General features: G+C 44.7%; 1 protein-coding gene across 3 annotated transcripts in view; it reads right to left on the bottom strand.

The window, feature by feature from the left end:
* The window catches only part of LOC128686942 (uro-adherence factor A-like), a 214,534-nt gene extending 211,059 nt beyond the window's left edge, over positions 1-3,475 (bottom strand). For all 3 annotated transcript variants that reach the window (XM_070082630.1, XM_070082632.1, XM_070082631.1), the window contains exon 1: positions 3,408-3,475. The gene's annotated coding sequence lies outside the window, so the exon portion shown is untranslated. The remainder of the gene's footprint in view (positions 1-3,407) is intronic.
* Between the last annotated feature and the right edge of the window lie 15,485 nt (positions 3,476-18,960).

Raw genomic sequence — 18,960 nt, 5'->3', positions numbered from 1 at the left:
CCCCTCTTGAAGTTACATTCAAAGCATGGGGTTGATGCCTCAAAGACATTCAAAGTATAGGGTTCTGCCCTAAAATTGCCTTCATTGAATTGATTCGCCACTACACTGTTTGCTTTCAAAGTAACGAGATGCTCCCTTACTTTGAAATTAGCTTTGAATGGGAGGCTCCAGAAAGCGACCTCCAAAATAATGACCTAAAAATGTTCTAACGTTAACTATGAAACGTTCCAGCAAACAAGTTAAGAAAAAGTGTGGGTTGGCTAATGAGGTTTCAAGCCAATCAACTACACGAGAGGTAATTAAAGGTTACACCTAACCTTTTCACCACCAGACAAAGGTTAGGTAAGATTTGTCATATAACCCACAGCTGGAGCTTTTGGTCATCTGACCGAGGTCTTCCACTGGCTTACCCCTCCCCCCCCTTTAAAAATACGGTTATAGTAACTATTTTACCATGACACAAGAATACTTTGATCCCTAAAAGAAGGATTACTGTAAATTCTTAATATATATATACAGAGAGAAATACTCCACTCCATGTACATAACCCTTGAAAACAGCTCAGAAAAGGTCATTTTCAACCATAATACAAGAAGCCACTGCCGAAATAAACGGAAAATAATTTTTAAAATGCAAATACACCACAAAGAATGGAATAAAATTTTACGAATGCAAATTACTGAATAGAAAACAACTTTGCCAGAAACCAAGAGCAATATTATGAGAAAATATATAAAATAGAAAAAGATACAGAAATATAGGTTGACACAACATAAAATATATTTTAGAACCCATATTTACATATTCGTTGAATCCCATTTGGAGATGATTGCAGGGAAATATATATATATATATATATATATATATATATATATATATATATATATATATATATATATATATATATATATATATATATATATATGCTTGCACATAGTGGTAGGAACTGTTAACAAGTTATTACAAGCCCGACTGGGATTAAATTGGCGGGTTATAATTAACATGAAGGGTTAACGCCTAGTTATTTTTGAGATGAAATATACCGTGTGAGGCTCCTCATGTTTTCATAAAATAATTTTAAATAATAATAAATAATATGAGGATAATGCCGAAAATGATGATGAAGATATTGAAAAGAAATAGAAAATTTTCAATTATAAATAACAGCGAGACCGCAATACATACCAAAAATAAATTCGAAATGGGCACAAAAAAAAAAAACAACAACAAGGTTTTGGGTCATTTGTGGTACTCTTCAATAGAGTCATTATTAAGTTTATATTACAGCAGAGGTAAACCCACAAGGGTCTTACAGCGCTGTTGTTTACGTTCAGTTAATTTGTGTAAAATAAGTTGTGAGGTGATTTCTTTTAAGGCTACAGAAAGTGATTTGTTTAGCATATTTTGCTTTGATTTTTGTGTGATGTGTCTCTGGTTTGTTGATTTGTGACTTTTGTCTGGCTTTTTTTTTGGGTCATCCTAGGTAATTTACACAATGTGTACTTGTGCCTAAATAAACTAACTTGGGTATAAGGTTTGTCAGGATACAGGACAAGTGTTTCCTGACGCTGGTCTTAGTTATATGACCCACAGCTGGAGCTTTTGGTCATCTGACCGAGGCCTTCCACTGGCTTACCCCTCCACCACTAAGAATTATGATTATGGCGTTTTCATTCACTTTACTGATAACTGTTGTTAGCCAGTCACTTTGGTAACCCAGTATTTGTTAGATTTTTTTTTTTTTTTTTTTAATTTATGCAGTGAGGATTTTTACTGACGTGATATGATTCTTCTAGCCTGGCATGGTATATGTTGTATTTTGTGGTCATGATTTGGTTGTTATGATACTGTTATGTTATGGGGGTTTCTGTTTGGTGTGATATTATTGTTTGGTTTGATATTGTTACTGTTTGGTAACTCTGTAATCTTTTGACTACCGCCCACAGGATGGGTATGGGGTGCATAATAAACATATTAAACTAAACTACTGTTTGGTATGATATTGTTACTGTTTGGTGTGACATTGTTACTGTTTGGTATGATATTGTTACTGTTTGGTATGATATTGTTACTGTTTGGTATGATATTGTTACTGTTTGGTATGATATTGTTACTGTTTGGTTTGATATTGCTACTGTTTGGTATGATATTGTTACTGTTTGGTATGATATTGTTACTGTTTGGTGTGATATTGTTACTGTTTGGTGTGATATTGTTACTGTTTGGTATGATATTGTTACTGTTTGGTATGATATTGTTACTGTTTGGTATGATATTGTTACTGTTTGGTGTGATATTGTTACTGTTTGGTGTGATACTGTTACTGTTTGGTGTGATATTGTTACTGTTTGGTGTGATATTGTTACTGTTTGGTGTGATATTGTTACTGTTTGGTGTGATATTGTTACTGTTTGGTGTGATATTGTTACTGTTTGGTATGATATTGTTACTGTTTGGTGTGATATTGTTACTGTTTGGTATGATATTGTTACTGTTTGGTGTGATATTGTTACTGTTTGGTATGATATTGTTACTGTTTGGTGTGATATTGTTACTGTTTGGTATGATATTGTTACTGTTTGGTGTGATATTGTTACTGTTTGGTGTGATATTGTTACTGTTTGGTGTGATATTGTTACTGTTTGGTGTGATATTGTTACTGTTTGGTGTGATATTGTTACTGTTTGGTGTGATATTGTTACTGTTTGGTGTGATATTGTTACTGTTTGGTGTGATATTGTTACTGTTTGGTGTGATATTGTTAGTTTGGTGTGATATTGTTACTGTTTGGTATGATATTGTTACTGTTTGGTGTGATATTGTTACTGTTTGGTGTGATATTGTTACTGTTTGGTTTGACATTGTCCGTGTAGTGTGACACTGTCCCTGTTCTGTCCCATATTATCCCACTTCTGGCGTGTCATGGGCAATGTTCTCGTACTGGTCTTGATATGGAAACAAGTCACTTGTCTGACCTTTTTGGGGGGTGATGTTTTCCTAGATAATTTACACCCACGTTAAACTACGTATAACTGTACTTATGTGTACCTCTACCTTAAACTATGTAGCACTAAATATAAAACACGAGTCCCAATTCTTCCAATATTCAGTTGTTTACATCACAAAAATCACAACTTTATTTGCAAATTAACGTTTTTCGAATGTCACTATAATACTTTTCTCTAGAACACAAATACTATACAATATATATATATATATATATATATATATATATATATATATATATATATATATATATATATATATATATATATATATATATATAAAATATATATGGGTAGAGGCGTAATGGTTTGAGTAATCAGTGAGTAGCACAATGAGAGTGAAAGTAGCAGGAGAGAGTGACGATGTATGAGAGAGTGAGAGTACCAAGAGAGTGAGAGTACCAGGAGAGAGAGTGTAGCCACGTGCACTCACACACTCAGAGTATTGAACACTGACGCTGCTGCACCTCTCTCTCTCCCAAACTCCTGTCTCACTTAATTTCGTTCACTTCCCTTCTGGTCTCATTGTCTCCCAAACTTTTAGGTATATACATCAAATTCACCGTCAAATTAATCCATCTCACATCGCCATTTTCTCTCCATTTTTTTTCGTTAAACTGGTTCAAATAATTTTTGCTTTGATTTTCGTTCTCTATATTTCTTAAATATTATAAACACATTCTTTAGAATGTTAATAAATTCATCATATTCTTCTGCTTAATGTGGTTCTTAATTGTAAAAGAATACATACATATGAACGGTATTCTTTGTTTACTAATTACAGGAATATCCAAGGAAAATATTTGGGACCATTGCTGTTTGAATATCAGAGGCGTGGCAGGCAGATCTCGACCTTGAAGCAAGGTGCTGGAAGGGCCAGAATGTCAGCATTTACCGACTTTTTTTTTAGTTTATCTTCGTTCCTACGCCATTATTTTGCGTACGGACGCGGGGGTAACTCATCCAATTTGATGACTCTGTTACCCACCGTCTCCCGTCGATTTCTGTTATGGAAATGGAAATTTATGTTAATTGCTGTTGGGTTATGCTGGGTTAGGTTAAATTAGTTAGGTTTTTTTTTGTCTTATGTAAGATAAATTTCTTACATTGGACATACCTGGTGTACCTGGAGAGGGTTTCCGGGGGATCAACGCCCCCCGCGGCCCGGTCTGTGACCAGGCCTCGTGGTGGATCAACCAGGATGTTACTGCTGGCCGCACGCAGACCAACGTACGAATCATGGCCCGGCTGATCAGGTACTGACTTTAGGTGCCTGTCGAGATACAGAATAACGAGGGTCCATCAGCAAGAAGGGAAGGTAAAGAGAGAGTAGTAGAACGAAGACGACGTTGGAGGTAAATTCTGCGTGCTCGTTGATAGAGAGGGCAGTCTAACAGAATGTGGCTAATTGATACTGGAACTTGACACTGCTCACAGAGAGGAACAGAGTGCCTCTCCATGAGATACCCATGAGTAAGACGAGTGTGGCCAATGCGAAGGCGGGAGAGAGTGGTCTCCCAACCTCGGCACTGATGACAAGAAGACGGCCAGTAACCTATGCTCGGTTTAATAGAATGAAGTTTGTTACCGAGCAGAGTTGACCAACGTTGTTGCCAACGGGTGCGAAGGTGGGTAGCTATTGCAGCAAAATAGTCCAGAAATGGAACACCTCGATAGGAAATTGGTAGGTCATGTACTGCTGACCGCGCAGCAGTGTCTGCCTGTTCATTGCCCTGTACGTCGACATGACCAGGGACCCAACAAAAAACAATATCTTTATGTTTGGTAGAGATACGGCGTAGCCAAAGTTGGATACGGAGAACTAGGGGATGAGATGTATCAAATTTTCGTATAGCCTGTAGAGCACTAAGGGAGTCTGAGACTGCTACAAATGATGACACAGGCATAGATGCGATACGAATAAGTGCTGCAAGAATGGCATACAGTTCAGCAGTAAAAATGCTAGCTGAAGATAGTAAATGCCCCCGTACGACGCTGTCCGGAAACACTGCTGCGAATCCGACGCCGTCTGAAGACTTAGAGCCATCTGTGTACACAGCGGTGGCATGAGAATGGGAGTGGAAGTGATCAAGAAAAAGAGAGCGGGAAGCCACCGTAGGCAGTTGAGCTTTCGAGCAAGGGAGTGAGAAAGAACAGACCCGAACAGCTGGAACTTCCCAGGGGGGTAGGGAAAAGTGAGATGCTACATGAACATATAAAGGTGGTAACTGAAGGGAAGACAAGAGTGAATGTAGGCGAAGAGAAAAGGGACGGAGCAAACAGGGGCGGCGAACGAATAAAGAATGTCTACTAATATCGGTGACCATTCTATAAATGGAAGGATTGTGTAGATCGTGAGAGCGTACATAGTAACGAAGGCAATGGGCATCACGGCGATCAGACAAGGATGGAACATTTGCTTCTGTATAGAGGCTCTCAACAGGGGAAGAGCGAAAAGCACCAAGGCACAAACGTAAGCCTTGGTGATGGATAGAGTTAAGGCTAGAGAGAGTAGCAGGAGAGGCCGCGGAATAAATCTGGTCACCATAATCGAGTTTCGATAAAACGAGGGCTGAATGTAGGCGAAGCAGAGTGTGACGATCAGCTCCCCAGGAAAGATGAGCAAGGGTTTTAAGAAGGTTTAGCCGGCTGTGACAAGTTGCCTTCAGAGGTAATGTGAGGTTTCCAGGTTAACCGACGGTCAAAGAGAAGGCCTAGAAACCTGACTGTATCACGTTCGGGGATACGGGAGCCATAGAGATACAAAGGATGATCGGAGATAACAGAGCGTCTAGTGAAAGTAATTTGGTGAGTTTTGGTACTTGAAAATTTAAACCCATGTGTGGTGGCCCAAGTGGAAACACGGTCGACCGCATGCTGGAGAGAAACTGCAATAAGGTGACAGTCAGTGCCTGCACAAGCAATAGCGAAGTCATCAACATAGAGTGATGACCAAATATTGGGTGGAAGAACAGAGGCCAAATCATTTATAGCAAGGAGAAAAAGTGTTGTGCTGAGAACACATCCCTGAGGGACACCTTCAGCTTGGACGAAGTCCGGGGAAAGAACATTATTGACTCGAACACGGAAATGTCTGTCAGTTAAAAAGTTCTTAAGGAAGGATGGTAGATTGCCTCGGAGGCCTAAGGAATGGGCCTGGGCCAAAATATTATACCTCCAAGTTGTGTCATATGCCTTCTCAAGGTCAAAAAATATGGCAATAACTGAGTGATTATTCGCAAAGGCATTACGAACATACGTATCCAAGCGTAGTAAGGGGTCTATGGTAGAACGACCCTTACGAAAGCCATATTGACTAGCGGAGAGACTGTTGCGAGTCTCTAAATACTACATTAAACGTCGATTTACGAGGTGTTCCATCACTTTGCAAACTGCACTAGTAAGAGCGATGGGGCGATAGTGGGAGGCATCATGTCCTGTAGTACCCGGTTTACGGAAAGGGAGAACAATGGCAGATTTCCACAGCTGGGGAAGAACTCCTTGTGCCCAAATAAGATTGAAGAGGTATAAGAGGACTACAAGGGCTGACCGATGTAAATGTTGTAACATACGAATATGAATGTCATCAGGCCCAGCTGCCGATGATCGGCAAGCTGAGAGTGTTGCCTCCAGTTCTTGAAGTGTAAAAGGCACATTATACTGTTCTTCTCCGAGAGAAGAAAAGTCCAAGGGTACTAACTCTCTGGCAGACTTTGAGGAAAGAAATGAGGGGCATAGATGGAGCCCTCGGGAAATACGGACCAGATGTGTGCCAAGTTCAATGGCAACGTCGAGAGGGTTTGCTATATCAACACCAGTGACCCATAGAACAGGAGCCGGATCAGGAGAGTATTTACCACTCAATTTCCTCACTTTTTTCCAGACTGCACTCATAGAAGAAGCAGAGGTGATGGTGGAAACATAGTCTCGCCAACAAGTGCGTTTAGCTTCACGGATGACACGGCGAGCGATCGCACGCTTCTGCTTAAAATCAACAAGTCTCTCAGCGGTTCTATTGTACCGGTACCTGCCCCATGCAGCACGTTTCAAACGTACTGCACGAGCACAAGCAGGAGACCACCAAGGCACGCACTTCTGAGAATGCCTGCCTGAGGTTTGGGGTATAGAATGAGAAGCTGCAGTATAAACTGATGTCGAGAAGATGTGTAGGAGCTCATCAATGGAGGATGAAGAAGGAACCTCACTAAAAGCAGTGAGGTGTGAGTAAAGATCCCAATTTGCCCGATCAAATTGCCAGCGAGGGCTACGGAAAGGTGGTGAATAGGAAGGAGAAGTAAGAATGATCGGAAAATGATCGCTGTCATGTAAGTCTGGTAGAACAGACCAGGTGAAGTCTAGTGCAGTGGAGGAAGAGCAGACTGATAGATCGATGCAAGAGAGAGTATGAGTACGAGGATCAAAATGGGTGGGAGTACCCGTATTTAAAACATGGAGGGGGTGAGAGGCAAGAAAAGCCTCCAACTGAATGCCACGTGAGTCACAATGAGACCCCCCCCAGAGGAAATGGTGGGCATTAAAATCACCAAGTAACAGAAGTGGTGGTGGTAAGGATGAAACAAGAAAGGCAAAGTCTGGGATAGAAAATGCTCGAGAAGGAGAGAGATATAAAGAACATATTGTAAACCACTTATTCAAGTGGATACGGGCTGCACTGTAATGCAGCGAGGTATGGACAAATAGTTGACAGTACGGAATATCATTGCGTAGAAGAAGGGCACTTTCATTAAAGGTCCCATCTGAGAAAGGATCCGAAGAATACAATAAATTATAGCCTGAGATAGGTTGGAAAACAGCCGAGTGTAATTTTGGTTCTTGTAAGCAAGCACCAACAGGGGAAAACCTGGAAAGCAACATCTGAAGCTCACCCCGATTACCCCTGAGGCCGCGGATATTCCACTGTAAATAGGCCATGATTGGCGATGAAGAAAATATCAGGAATCTGTAGGTAAAGGCACCTACGGACTAGAGGGGTTAGAAAAGTCAACGTGTGGTGGCATTGGAAGATGTTCAAGTAGCGAAGGAACGGAGCGTTGCGAAGAATGTGGTTGTGAAGATGGAGGAGAGGGAAGAGAAGGAACAGGAAGTGAATCAGTGTCCATTGAAGGTTTAGTCTCTGCAATATATTCTGAAATGGCTTCAAGTGTTTCTGAATTCAAAGATGTATGGGAGACCATATTGGAGATAGGAGGAGGAGGGTGAGTAAAGATTGGGACAGTAATGGACTGTACCAAAGTAGAGGGGGAGGGAAAAGTGTAAGGGACTGGAGATGAAGTGTGGGGGGGGGACAGAAGAGGCAGAAACCTGGGAGGTGACAGAAGAGGGAGAAACTTGGGAGGGGACGGGGGTGGAAGGCATAGTACGAGGAGGAGGGTGAATCTCCACACTTGTAATAGAGCCAGAGAGAGGGGAAGAACTAGGTACAGAGACTGGAAAGGTAAAGTGTGGAGGTGGAAGAAGGGAAGGAAGGGGCAAAGAAGATTTGAGCAATGTGGATTTTTTGGACTTCTGAGTAGAGGGGCGATTGGTATTAGGTGTCGTACGAGGTCTTGTCGATACTGGGGCTTGTGAGGAAGGACGCGAAGATGTGAGAACAGACTGAGTTGTAGTCGGGACGTCAGAGCCAAGGACAGCAAAAAGATTAGATGCCGTAGTGGCTATGGGAGGGGTAACAACAGAGGAGGCTGCAGAAGATGGGACCCCAGAAGTGGGGGGACGTTTGGAAACACGAGAATAAGAAACACGGGGTAGTCTCCCTTGGAGGCGGAGATGAGTAACTGCCATAGCATAAGGGAGACCTTCTGCCTCTTTGAGGCAACGGATTTCACGTTCATTTAAGTAGACCTGGCAACGGCGGGAGTACGAAGGGTGAGCTTCATTACAATTAAGGCAAGATGGAGGTTGACTGCAAGATGTATTAGAATGGTCGTCGGCACCACAGACTGGGCATTCGGCCATAGATCTGCAATATTTCGCTGGGTGACCAAAACGCCAGCAATTTCTACATTGTTGCGGTGTAGGTATCACCTTTCGAACTTGTAACCGATGTCCCGCGACATATACAGAGGACGGGAGTTCTCGGCTGTCAAAAGTTAAACGAGCCACATTGCAAGGGTAACGTCTCCGCCCCCGGGCAGGAAGGACATAAGTGTCTACTTTGAGGATTGGGAGATCCTGGAGTTCCAGCTGTTCAAAAATGTCATTGCCACATGACTGGAAATTCTGTTGGACTATGGTATGGGGCAGAATGACAGTACCACTACAAGAATTGAGAGAAAGATGTTTTTCAATAGTGATAGGAGTAGTATCGATATTCAAAAGGAGAGAAAGATCATGAGCTTGGGTAGCATTCTGGACAGTGACGATGCGCGTACCGCTCTTGAGAGCGTGACATGAAATATCTCTGCCAACATGACGCAGGAGCGCTTTGGCAATACTATGGTCAGAAAGGTAGGCAGAAGAAGAAGTTGGTCTTAAAGTAAAGAATTTAGTCCATTGTGTGGTCCGAAACTGAGCGTGGAGAGGGAGTGCTTGACGTGTCGGTCTTTTCCGAGTAGAATGGGAAGGTAACGAAGAAGCATCATCAGGAGATTGACGTTGGCGTTTAGGAGTAGGACCGGAGTTGGTCCGGCATGAAATGGGTGGGCGATTCGAAAATTGCCGTACCGTAGAGGGAGAAGCCGGAAGCATAGTCAAAGGAGAGCGGAGTTCAGACAAATCGAAGGAGTCAGTCGAAGCCCCGGTACCTGAAGCGGGTGAGGAAACAGCACCAGCAAGAGGTACAGGGGCATCAGGAGTGTCCAAAGAGTGGTCTAAACACAAGGCAGGGTCAGAATGGGGTGCGGTATCAAGAAGGGGCCCGGGGGTAGTGGTTTCATGGACTAGGGCTGCCATGGTTAGGTTACTCCTTTGCTTTTTGTTTTTAAGAAAAAAAAAGAAAGAAGAAAAGAAAATAAAAATAAAAAAAAGAATAAAAAAAGGGGGGAGCGGGGAGGAATAGTTCCCAGGAGGAATGAAAGGGCCGGAAATCTCCCTCCGCGCCCAAGAGGACTCGACACCGCTAGTAGCGCAGATGCAGCATGGAACCCGTGCCATACCCTACCCTTCATGCCAGTAAACCAGCAATCCGGGATAGCAACCTCACATCTGCCGAGCTACCTCGGTGGACAAAAGAGAGGGCGGCCGGATATCCGCCACAAAGCATACCTCCTTCAGCCACCACCCCCGGAATCCGAAAGGTGGCTTCCAGAGATACACCCGTCGCCCAAAAGACACCCAAAGCTACTCCGGGATACCGGAGAGGGATCGGGACATCCCCAGGCAATCCAGATTCCACGGCAAACTACGCCACCGCCAAGAACCTCAACGGAATGGGATGGACCCCGGTGTCCTTTCCCCTACCTAGGAACTAGCGCGCCTGTGGGAGAAATCACGAAGGCCAAAAAGAGGAAGGGCAAAAGGGAGGGGTGAGGAGGAGGAGGAGGAATGGAAAATGGGGAGGATGGGGAGGATGGGATAGGGGAGGGGAGAATGGGGGGTAATTAGGTTTGGTCTGAGGAAGAAGACCGACAGGGCTAATTCCTCAGACCAAGAGCCTCTTCACCACGCCAAGGAGCCCCCCTTGAAGAGGTCCAATTCCCTAAATCAAGAGCCCATCACCAACATCAAGGAACCTTCCGTGAGAGGCCACAGAAGTACAATTATCATACATAGCATGTGTAAATTACCTAGGATAACCCAAAAAGGTCAGGCAAAGGGACTTTTTTTTCCATTAGGTTAGATTATGTCTGACAATGGTACAGTGTACACTGATAATGTAATATGGGTACAGTGGTAGACAACAACCCTCCAGGGTGGTACTACCTTCCTGTTATGTGAATGTAAAGCACACACAAGACAGTAAGCTGGTAGACAGCAACCATCCAGGGAGAGTGCTCTCTGGTGGTGATATCTCTTGTGTACACTGGATGGAAATCCTATCAAACCACTGTATGATGGGATCGTAAGTATTTTATGATGTGGATCGCAAAGCCAGTGGAAGGCCTCGGTCATATGACCAAAAAGTGCCAGTGAGTAGTTGAACAAGACACCTGCCAGGAAAAGTTCGTCTTAGCCTTCCTGACTAATATAATGTTATCACCACTAAAAGTGCCTAGTGTACAGTATATAAGGTCAGAGTTTGCTAGTACGAAACCTGCCACTCCCGCATCTCTCTCTCATGCGCGCGCGCGCTCAGACTCGACCCCTGCAACCACAATTAGGTGAGTACAAGTTATAGAGATGTTATGAAATATTTCTTCAGCCTTAGAGTTGTTAGGAAGTGGAACAATCTCGAGAGTGAAGCACTGAAGGTGTGATACATACATATTTATTATTATAATCAAAAAGAAGCGCTAAGCCACAAGGGCTATACAGCGCTGCAGGGTAGGGAAGGAAGCGAGGGTATTGGATGGCAGAAGGGAGGAGGGATGATCAGTAGGTTACAGAAAACAGCGGGGCAGGGGATAGTGCGGGGGTAGAGGGTAGCAAGAGATTGAAGTAGAAAGGGCTGAAGGTATCAGAATTTGTGAAGTCAGTCAGTTGTCAAAAAGTCAATGAGAGAGTCCAGATGAAAGGTGGGTCCATCAGTGAGAGGGGAAGGTAAAGAGAGAGCAGCGGAGCGAAGACGACGACGGAGGTAAATTCTGCGTGCTCGTTGATAAAGTGGGCAGTCCAACAGAATGTGGCTGACTGATAATGGAACTTGGCAATTCTCACAGAGAGGAGCAGGGCGCCTCTCCATGAGATATCCATGAGTAAGACGAGTATGGCCAATGCGAAGACGGGAGATAGTCTCCCAACCTCGACACTGGTGATAAGAAGACGGCCAGTAACCTATACTCGGTTTAATAGATTGAAGTTTGTTGCCGAGCATAGTAGACCAACGTTGTTGCCAACGGGTGTGAAGTTGGGAAGATATTGCAGCAAAATAGTCCATAAATGGAATACCTCTACATGAAACTGGTAGGTCATGTACTGCTGACCGCGCAGCAGTGTCTGCCTGTTCATTGCCCTGTACGTCAACATGACCAGGGACCCAACAAAAAACAATATCTTTATGCTTGGTAAAGATGCGGCGTAGCCAAAGTTGGATACGGAGGACTAAGGGGTGAGGTGTATCAAATTTCTGTATAGCCTGTAAAGCACTAAGGGAGTCTGAGACAACCACAAATGATGACACGGGCATAGATGCAATACGGATAAGTGCTGTAAGGATGGCATACAATTCAGCAGTAAAAATACTAGCCGAAGATAGTAAATGCCCTTGTACGACGGGAGCCATAGAGGTACAAAGGATGATCGGAGATGACAGAGCGTCTAGTGAAAGTAATTTGGTGGGTTTTAGTGCTGGAAAATTTAAACCCACGTGTGGTGGCCCAATTGGAAAGATAAGATAAGATAAGATTTCGTTCGGATTTTTAACCCCGGAGGGTTAGCCACCCAGGATAACCCAAGAAAGTCAGTGCGTCATCGAGGACTGTCTAACTTATTTCCATTGGGGTCCTTAATCTTGTCCCCCAGGATGCGACCCACACCAGTCGACTAACACCCAGGTACCTATTTGCTGCTAGGTGAACAGGACAACAGGTGTAAGGAAACGTGTCGAAATGTTTCCACCCGCCGGGAATCGAACCCGGGCCCTCCGTGTGTGAAGCGGGAGCTTTAGCCACCAGGCCACCAGGCCACATGGTCGACTGCATGCTGGAGAGAAACTGTAATAAGGTGACAGTCAGCGCCTGCACAGGCAATAGCGAAGTCATCAACATAGAGTGATGACCAAATATTTGATGGAAGACTAGAGGCCAAATCATTAATAGCAAGGAGAAAAAGTGTTGTGCTCAGAACACATCCCTGGGGGACACCTTCAGCTTGGATAAAGTCCGGGGAGAGCACATTATTAACCCCAACACGGAAATGCCTGTCAGTTAAAAAGTTCTTAAGGAAGGATGGTAGATTGCCTCGAAGGCCTAAGGAGTGGGCTTGGGCTAAAATATTATACCTCCAAGTTGTGTCATATGCCTTCTCAAGGTCAAAAAATATGGCAATAACCGAGTGGTTATTCGCAAAGGCATTACGAACATACGTATCCAAGCGTAGTAAGGGGTCTATGGTAGAACGTCCCTTACGAAAGCCATATTGACGAGTGAAGAGACTGTTGTGTGTCTCTAAATACCACACTAAACGTCTATTTACTAGGCGTTCCATCACTTTGCAAACTGCACTGGTAAGAGCAATGGGACGATAGTGGGAGGTTTCATGTCCCGTAGTGCCTGGTTTGCGGAAAGGGAGAACAATGGCGGATTTCCACAGCTGTGGAAGAACTCCTTGTGACCAAATAAGATTGTAAAGGCGTAATAGGACTGCAAGGGCTGACTGATGTAAATGTTGTAGCATACGAATATGAATGTCGTCGGGCCCAGCTGCCGATGATTGGCAAGCTGAGAGTGTTGCCTCCAGTTCTTGAAGTGTAAAAGGCACATTATACTGTTCTTCTCTGAGAGAAGAAAAGTCCAAGGGTGCTAACTCTCTGGCAGACTTTGAGGAAAGAAATGAGGGGCATAGATGGAGTCCCTGAGAAATACAGACCAGATGATTGCCAATTTCATTGGCAACATCTAGTGGGTTTGCTATATCAACACCGGCAACCCGCAGAACAGGAGCCGGGTCAGGAGAATATTTACCACTCAGTTTTCGTACTTTTTTCCAGACTGCACTCATAGAGGAAGCAGAGGTAATGGTGGAGACATAATCTCGCCAGCAAGTGCGTTTAGCATCACGGATGACACGGCGAGCGATCGCATGCTTCTGCTTAAATTCAAGAAGTTCTCTGTGGTTCTATTGTACCGGTACCTGCCCCATGGAGCGCGTTTCAAATGTACTGCACGAGCACAAGCAGGAGATCACCAAGGCACGCATTTCTGAGAATGCCTGCCCGAAGTTTGGGGTATAGAATGAGAAGCTGCAGTTAAAACGGAGGACGAGAAGGTGTAAAAGCTCATCGATGGAGGACGAAGAAGGAACCTCTCTAAAAACAGTTAGGTGTGAGTAAAGGTTCCAATTTGCCTGATCAAATTGCCAGCGTGGGATGCGAAGAGGTGGTGAATATGAAGGGGAAGTAAGAATGATTGGGAAATGATCGCTGTCATGTAAGTCTGGAAGAACAGACCAAGTGAAGTCTAATGCGGCGAAGGAAGAGCAGACTGAGAGATCGATGCAAGAGAGAGTGTGAGTCCAAGGATCAAAATGGGTGTGAGTACCTGTATTTAAAACATGGAGGGGGTGGGTGGCAAGAAAAGCCTCTAACTGAATGCCACGGGAATCACAGTGAGACCCCCCCAGAGGAAATGGTGGGCATTAAAATCACCAAGTAACAGAATCGGTGGTGGTAATGACGAAACAAAGGCAATATCCGGAATAGATAATGCCCGAGAAGGAGAGAGATATAAAGAACAGAGCGTATACCACCTATGCAAGTGGATACGGGCTGCTGTGTAATGCAGCGAAGTACGAACAAATAGCTGATGGTACGGAATATCAGTGCGTAGAAGAAGGGCACTTTCATTAAAGGTCCCATCAGGAAAAGGATCTGAAGAATACAATAAATTATAGCCTGAAATGGGAGAGATAACAGCAGAGTGTAATTTTGGTTCCTGTAAGCAAACACCAACAGGGGAAAACTGGGAGAGTAACATCTGAAGCTCACCCCGATTACCCGAGGCCGCGTATATTCCACTGTAAATAGGCCATGATTGGCAATGATAAAGTTACCTGAAATCCGCAGGTAAGGGTTCCTACGGACTAGAGGGGTTAGAAAAGTCCACATGCGGAGGCAGTGGAAAACGTTCAAGCAGCGAAGGAACGGTGCGCTGTGAAGAAAGGAGTTGCGCAGATGGAGTAGAGGAGAGAGAAGGAGCGGAGGGTGGATCAGTGTCCATTGATGGTTTGGTCTCTGCAACATATTCAGAGATTGCTTCAAGTGTTTCAGAATTCAGAGACGTCGTATGGGAGACAATATTGGAAATGGTAGGGGGAGGATGAGTAAAGATTGGAACTGTAATGGACTGTACCAAGGTAGGGGGGGATGGAAGGGTGGAGGGAACTGGAGAAGCGTGGAAGGGGACAGAAGAGGCAGAAACTTGGGAGGTGGCCGAAGAGGAAGAAACTTGGGAGGGAACAGGGGAGGAAGGTACAGTACGAGGAGGAGGGTGAACCTCTACACTTGTAACAGAGCCAGTGAGAGGGGGAGAACCAGGTACAGAGACAGGGAAGGGAAAATGAGGTGGAGGAAGATGGGTAGGAGGTGTTAACAGACCTTTTTTTGACTTTTGAGAAGTAGAGGGACGATTGGGAGGTGTCATACGAGATCTCGTCGCTACTGAGGCTTGTGAGAGAGAACACGAAGAAGCGAGATCAGACTGAGACGTTGAAGTAGGGACATCTGAGCCGAGGACAGCAAAAGAATTAGCTACAGGAGTGACTATGGGAGAGGTAACCACAGAGGTGGGTGCAGAAGATGCGATACCAGAAGTGGGGGGACGTTTTGAAACACGGGAATAAGAAACACGAGGTAGTCTCCCTTGGAGGCGGAGGTGAGAAACTGCCATGGCATAAGGGAGACCTTCTGCCTCTTTGAGGTAACGGATTTCCCGCTCGTTTAAGTAGACTTGACAACGGCGAGAGTACGAAGGGTGAGCCTCATGACAATTAAGGCAAGAGGGAGGTCGATTGCAAGACGTATTAGAATGGTCATTGGCACCACAGACTGGGCATTCGGCGATAGATCTGCAATATTTCGCTGGATGGCCAAATCGCCAGCAATTTCTACACTGTTGCGGTGTAGGAATCACCTTTCGAACTTGTAACCTATGTCCTGCTACACAAACTGAGGATGAGAGTTCACGGCTGTCAAAAGTTAAACGAGCCACATTGCTAGGGTATCGTCTCTGCCCGCGGGCAGGAAGAACGCAAGTGTCTACCTTGAGGATTGGGAGATCTTGGAGTTCCAACTGTTCAAGAATGTCAGTGCCACATGTCTGGAAATTTTGTTGAACTATGGTATGGGGAAGAATGACGGTACCACTACAAGAATTGAGGGAATGATGCTTTTCAATAGTTACAGGAACAGTATCGATATGGGAAAGACGAGAAAGCTCATGAGCTTGGGTAGCATTCTGTACGGTGACGATGCGCGTACCGCTCTTAAGAGCATGAAAAGAAATATCTTTACCAACATGGCGTAGGAGTGCCTTGCCAATACTGTGGTCAGAAAGATAGGCAGTAGAGGAAGTCGGTAGTAAAGTGAAGAATTTAGTCCATTGTGCAGTCTGAAACTGAGCGTGGAAAGGTAGTGAAGGACGTGTCGATCTTTTCTGAGAAGAACGAGAAGGTGGAGAAGTATCATCAGCAGGTAATTGTCGTTGTCGTTTAGGTGTGGGACCAGAGTTGGTCCAACGTGGAACAGGCCAACGATTCAAAAATTGCCGCACCGTAGAGGTAGAGGCCAGAAGCATAGTCAGAGGAGAGCGAAGGTCAGATAAATTGAAGGAGTCAGTCGAGGCCTCAGTACCTGAAGCGGGTGAGGAAACAGCACTGGCAAGAGGTACAGAGGCATGAGGAGTGTCCGAAGAGTGGTCCAAAGACGAGGCGGGGTCAGAACGGGGTGCGGTATCAAGAAGGGGCCCGGGGGTAGCAGGGTCATGGACTAGGGCTGCCATGGTTAGGTTACTGCTTTCTTTTTGTTTTTAAGAAAAAAAAAAAAGAAAATAAAAATAAAAAAAAGAATAAAAAAAGGGGGGACCGGGGAGGGATAGTTCCTAGGAGGAATGAAAGGGCCAGAAATCTCCCTCCGCACCCAAGAGGACCTCAGCACTGCAAGTAGCGCAGATACAGCATGGAACCCGTGCCATACCCTACCCATCATGCCAGTAAACCGGCAATCCGGGATAGCAACATCACATCTGCCGAGCTACCTCGGTGGACAAAGGGAGGGCGGCCGGAAATCTGCCACAAAGCATACCTCCTTCGGTCACCACCCCCGGAATCCGAAAGGTGGCTTCCAGAGATACACCCATCGCCCGAGAGACACCCAAAGCCACCTTCCGGGATACCAGAAAGTGATCAGGACATCCCCAGGCAATCCAGATTCCACGGCAAACTACGCCACCGCCAAGAACCTCAACGGAATGGGATGGACCCCGGTACCCTTTCCCCTACCTAGGAAAAAAAAAAAATAAAAAAACCAAAGGCCAAAAAGGAAGGGCAAAAGGGAGGGGTGGGGAGGAGGAGGAGGAAAGGAAAAAGGGGAGGATGGGGAGGATGGGATAGGGAACGGGGGATTGGGGGGTAATTAGGTTCGGTCTGAGGAAGTAGACCGACAGGTCTAATTCCTCAGAACAAGAGCCTCTTCACCACGCCAAGGAGCCCCCCTTGAAGAGGAGTGGACCTAGTAGCGACCAGCGAAGCGGCAGAGCCAAGAGCTGTGGCTCGACCCCTGCAACCACATATAGGCTAGTACATATATATGCACACACTCCTGGTGTTGAATATAGTGGGATAATATTCTAATTTCTAATCAACAATAAATTTAGAAAACTATCTAAATCCCTTTCAAATCGAAGGACTTCTAAATGCCCTTTAACCCCTTCTAAATCAAAATCTTTCTAATATCCCTTTAAGTTCTCGGCCAAAAAAGTTTATTTAGGTACAGGTACACACAAATACAGTCACACATACTGGAGTATGCAGCACCTGTTTGGAACCCGTACTTGATAAAGCACGTCAGGAAACTAGAGAAAGTACAAAGGTTTGCGACAAGGTTAGTCCCAGAGCTAAGGGGAATGTCCTATAAAGAAAGGTTAAGGGAAATCGGCCTGACGACACTGGAGGACAGGAGGGTCAGGGGAGACATGATAACGACATATAAAATATTGCGCGGAATAGACAAGGTGGACAAAGACAGGATGTCCCAGGGAGGGGACAGAAACAAGAGGCCACAATTGGAAGTTGAAGACACAAATGAGTCAGAGATATTAGGAAGTATTTCTTCAGTCATAGAGTTGTCAGGCAGTGGAATAGCCTAGAAAATGACGTAGTGGAGGCAGGAACCATACACAGTTTTAAGACGAGGTTTGATAAAGCTCATGGAGCAGGGAGAGAGAGGGCCCAGTAGCAACCGGTGAAGAGGCGGGGCCAGGAGCTGAGACTCGACCCCTGGAACCACAAATAGGCGAGTACAAATAGGCGAGTACATATTTCCCTATACAGTAACATAGGCAATAATTAATATCTATTTCTACCAGTACATGTACAAGGTATACAGACCATAGCTGACATCAGTGACATACTACTGTATAGAAAGCCACTTGTTATGCAGAGCATTTCTCGCAAATTAGGTTAGTTTTGTCCCAGGATGCGACCCACACCGGTTCACTAACACCCAGGTTCCCATTTTACATTGCTGGGTGAGCAGAATGATGGGTTGATTGATAGCTCTAGGCCTTTTATGTTGCAATCAACACATCAGGAGCTTGTAATGTTGCAGAAATGAGTAGGAAGCCCAAGCAGATTAGGGTAACTGTCTAGCTAGAAAATAACAAACTTGTAAATTACCCACTAGGATAACCCCCCCCCTCTCAAAAAAAAAGTCAGAAAAAGTGAACTATTTCCATTAGGGGATCCTTGTGTAATTTCGAGTTACGTAAATTTAGTTGGTTACAATTATCATGCACACTAATGTGTACATTATCCAGGATAAACCATAAAAAGGTCAAAGTGACTTATTTCCACTGCAGATCTAAATGTGTTCTGAACTGTCTTTAGTCAAGGGGGGAAACTTTTTTTTTTTTCAGCTAGGAGGGAGAGGAACCTTCCCCTACCCCCGCCCCTCCCCATGGTACTA

Source organism: Cherax quadricarinatus, chromosome 7, assembly GCF_038502225.1.
Source record: "Cherax quadricarinatus isolate ZL_2023a chromosome 7, ASM3850222v1, whole genome shotgun sequence".
Classification (NCBI taxonomy): Eukaryota; Metazoa; Arthropoda; class Malacostraca; order Decapoda; family Parastacidae; genus Cherax; species Cherax quadricarinatus.
The sequence above is the reverse complement of the archived record's forward strand: the minus strand, read 5'-3'. Positions and strand labels throughout refer to the sequence as shown.